Source organism: Lathyrus oleraceus, chromosome 3 (genome assembly GCF_024323335.1).
Source record: "Lathyrus oleraceus cultivar Zhongwan6 chromosome 3, CAAS_Psat_ZW6_1.0, whole genome shotgun sequence".
In the NCBI taxonomy this organism is placed as follows: Eukaryota; Viridiplantae; Streptophyta; class Magnoliopsida; order Fabales; family Fabaceae; genus Lathyrus; species Lathyrus oleraceus.
In genome coordinates, this window is record NC_066581.1 from 1,260,671 (window position 1) to 1,265,241 (window position 4,571).

At 39.3% G+C, this 4,571-nt stretch overlaps 1 non-coding gene across 1 annotated transcript; it reads left to right on the plus strand.

Annotated features, from left to right (window-relative positions):
• Positions 1 to 2,251: 2,251 nt before the first annotated feature.
• On the plus strand, positions 2,252 to 2,358 carry LOC127133689 (small nucleolar RNA R71). The gene has a single exon (XR_007807639.1). It is a non-coding gene; the product is annotated as a small nucleolar RNA R71 (small nucleolar RNA).
• The last annotated feature ends 2,213 nt before the right edge of the window (positions 2,359 to 4,571 follow it).

Genomic DNA, 4,571 nt, shown 5'->3' on the forward strand with positions numbered 1-4,571 from the left:
GTTTAGTTTCCTATAATCAATGCACATTCTCCATCTCGATTCGATTCGTTTGGTTATAGTTTCTCCTTTTTCGTTTTCAATAACGGTTATGCCTCCTTTCTTTGGTACAACGTGTACAGGACTAACCCATTTGCTATCAGATATAGGATATATAATACCTGCTTCCAATAACTTGGTTATTTCTTTCTTTACTACCTCACTTAGGATCGGATTTAGTCTTCTCTGGTGTTCCCTAGAGGTTTTACAGTCTTCTTCTAACATGATGCGGTGCATACAAATAGAAGGGCTTATTCCTTTAAGATCGGTTATGCGGTATCCTAGTGCGGTTGGGTATTTTCTTAAGATATGTAGGAGTTTTTCTGTTTCGAGTCTTCCTAGATCGGCATTAACTATCACAGGTCGTTCAAGTTCTAAGTCTAGGAATTCATATCTCAGATTTTTGGGAAGTGTTTTCAAATCAGGGGTTGGTTTGTTAAGACACTGCGTAGGGTCCGGTGTTATTGCTAAACATTGGTTAGATTTGTCCTCTAAAAGATAGTCTGATGATTTGTCTTCTCCTGACTTTGCTTCTTTTATGCATTCATCGATGATATCCATGAAGTAACATGTATCTTCTATTGCAGGTGCTTTCAAGAATTGGGAAAGAATGAATTCAATTTTCTCTTCACCTACTTCGAAGGTGAGTCGTCCTCGTTTTACGTCTATGATTGCACCGGCAGTTGCTAAGAATGGTCTTCCTAGTATAATAGGTGTAGTATCATCTTCTCTAATGTCCATAATTGTGAAGTCAGTGGGAATGTAAAACTGACCTATGCGTACGGGAACGTTTTCAAGGATTCCTACAGGATATTTGATGGAACGATCTGCTAATTGCACAGACATTTTGGTCGGTCTTAATTCTCCCATTTCCAGTTTCTTACATATGGATAAAGGCATAACGCTAATTCCGGCTCCTAAATCGCATAAGGCTTTGTCGATGACAAATTTTCCTATGTGACAGGGTATAGAGAAACTACCCGGATCCTTGAGTTTAGGGGGCATGTTTTGGATTATAGCGCTACATTCGGCAGGGAGTGTAACGGTTTCGCTATCCTCAAGTTTCCTCTTATTAGAAAGAATTTCTTTTAAGAATTTAGCATATGAGGGCATCTGCGTAATAGCTTCGGTAAACGGAATTGTAACGTTTAATTGTTTAAGGAGATCAACAAATTTTCTAAATTGGCCTACATCTTTGGTTTTAACAAGCCTTTGAGGGTAAGGTATGGGTGGTTTGTAAGGTGGTGGAGGTACATAAGGTTCCTTCTTTTCTAGGGTTTCCTTATTACTCTCTTCCTTTTCCTTAGGTTCACTTTCCTCAGTTGATTTCTTAGGGTTTTGGTTTTCTATCCTTGGGTCAGACGGTCCTTCCACTTCCGTTCCACTTCTTAATATAATTGCATGAGCTTGGCTTCTCGGATTGGGTTGGGGCTGTCCAGGGAATGTACCAATTGGGGCAGCAGTAGGTGCTTGTTGTTGAGCTACTTGAGATATTTGTGTTTCTAGCATTTTGTTATGGGTAGCCAAGGCATCTACTTTGCTTGCTAGTTGTTTAAGTTGTTCGCCAGTGTGTATGTTCTGGTTTAAGAAATCTTTATTGGTTTGTTGTTGGGAAGCTATAAAGTTTTCCATCATGATTTCCAAGTTGGATTTTCTAGGGGTATTATTGTTAGGATTCTGTTTCTGATATCCCGGAGGTATAGATGGGGCTTGATTTGGAGACTGTCCAGGTGCGTATAAAGCATTATTACTCTTATATGAAAAGTTTGGATGGTTCTTCCAATTTGGGTTATAGGTATTCGAATAGGGGCTTCCTTGAGCATAGTTTACTTGCTCTGCTTGGATTCCAGTCAAGAGTTGACATTCCGCAGGAGTGTGGCCTTGGATTCCACAGACCTCGCAATTCTGAGTTATAGCAACCACGGCGGCTGGAGGTGATACATTTAAACTTTCAATTTTTTGGACCAAAGCATCCACTTTTGCATTGACGTGATCAAGGTTACTTATCTCGTACATGCCAGTTTTCGGTTGAGGTTTTTCCACCGTTGTTCGTTCGGTTCCCCACTGATAGTGGTTTTGGGCCATGCTCTCGATAAGCTGGTAAGCATCAGCATAAGGTTTGTTCATTAGTGCACCACCTGCAGCGGCGTCTATTGTTAACCTTGTATTGTATAAGAGACCATTATAAAATGTGTGGATTACTAACCAGTCTTCCAAACCATGGTGTGGGCAAAGTCTCATCATGTCTTTGTATCTTTCCCATGCTTCGAAAAGAGACTCGTTGTCTTTCTGTTTAAATCCGTTTATCTGGGCTCTCAACATAGCTGTTTTGCTTGGCGGAAAATATCGGGCAAGAAAAACTTTCTTCAACTCGTTCCATGTGGTGACTGAGTTGGAAGGAAGTGATTGAAGCCATCTTCTAGCGCTATCTCTTAATGAGAAAGGAAAAAGACGAAGTCGAATTGCCTCTGAAGTGACACCATTAGCTTTAACAGTATCAGCGTATTGGACAAATACGGATAAATGAAGGTTTGGATCTTCGGTAAGATTTCCAGAGAATTGGTTCTGTTGCACAGCCTGCAACAGCGAAGGTTTAAGTTCAAAGTTGTTTGCTTCGATTGCGGGCGGAGCAATACTTGAATGCGGTTCATCTTGCGATGGAGCGGCGTAATCTCTAAGAGCACGAGCTGGTTCTGCCATCTCGGGTATCGAAGGAAAAATGTTTTTGAAATCAGGAAGGTCTACAGGAGGGAGATTGTTCGCAGCACGATATTCCCGAATTCGTCGTAAGACTCGGAGATATAGTTCGATATCGTTGATTCGTAAATAGAGCGGTTCGCCTTGTGAGCGAGTGCGTGGCATACAAATCAACGAAAGAAAGAAAATAGAAGAAAAAGAAACCTTAGTCTCTACAGCGTAACGGAAGAGTTACGATATCGATTGAATAAAAGTCCCCGGCAACGGCGCCAAAAACTTGATCGCTCGACTGGGTGAGTCGAGAATGGGATACAAACTGCAAGTGCACAGTTCTATCGCGTAGTTTTAAAAGATATCGATCCCACAGGGACTTATGAATCGATATACCGTTATCTAAGGTTACTACGTAAATCTAAGGTGAAAATGTTTGATTGTTTGGGGAAAAACTAAGAGCTAAACTAATATCTAGATTAAATATAAATGAAACGGATATCGGTATGTAGTTCGTCAAAACTAGGGAATCAAGTCTTTGTCGGTTTCTTGGTTTTAAAATGAATCGTTTCGGTTAACTTTATTGGTTAAAGGTTTTATCTCAAACTCTCGCTCTGTTGAATAAACCATGATTTTATATTAATGTAGCTGTCACTTATAATTAAGTCAAAAACCATATTTTGAAAACAATAAAGTTGCAGAAACTCCTTTTAAGAAAATGCTGACCGTTTTAAACACCCTTATCTCAAACTCTCGCTCTGTTGACTTAGGTTATATAATCAAATCCAAATGCTTAACTCTCGTCCTCACATTCAATCTTTAAAAATACTTTTTGGAAAAGGTCAGAATTTAATTAACTCTAAAACTTGCTCTCGCCCTGATCTAGAATTAATGCCTAACTTACACTGTCCAGTTAAAATCTCAAACTCTCGCTCTATTGATTTTAACTTCTTTATGTCTTTTACTTTTGTAAAAAATCTTGTTATTAAACCTGTAAGTTGAGACCGTAAAAAGATTGATTTTGATTTTAAGTTTAGATAGACCGACTCAGTCTTGATCCCTTATTCTGCTTACTTTACATACCGATACCTAGGCAAATTAGCCAGACATGCTAAATAAATAAGAATTTATATCATGCATAAACAGACTCATTCCAGGCAGATAATATAGATAAATAATAAAACAAAATATTAAATAATGATTAAAGAACCTGAATGCGTAATACAATAGTCTTGAACACTCCACCACAAGCCGGTAGGATTTGTTCTTGGATTCTTCAATTAAACAGTAAATTAAATCAAGGAAATAAAACTGGAATATAACGTAAGGTTAAATCCAGTATAAAGTTGCACAATGGTTTCCGGTGTAGAAACTATTATGCGAAAAATATCTAAAAGCTAAAACGGGAAAGGTAAATTTGCAAGGGAAAAAGAATGTAAAGCTTGCAAAAGAAATAAATAAAATAAACAATGCTGGAAAAGAAAAATAAGCAAAAGCTAAAACAGAAGGTTTGAAAAGCTTCGGCAGAGTAGACGGCAAAAGAGGGGAGAGGAAGCGGAACCCTTTTAGGTTTCTAATGTAGCTATTTATAGTAGTGCTTCTAACTGCTTTTTGTTTCCCACGAGTCTTCAGCATGGCTAAATACACGGCGCGGGCATAGGACACGAACTCTCTCAACGTCTCTTCAATTCTTCTGAGGGCGTGACTTGCGCCAAAAAGCTAGTGGAATGGTGTGACGCTCGTCACACCATGTGTGACGCTCGTCACAGGGGTGCTTTTAGTGTGACGCTCGTCACAACCCTTGTGACGCCCGTCACAGGCACAACGTGCGCTTTCTTTGGGCTGGG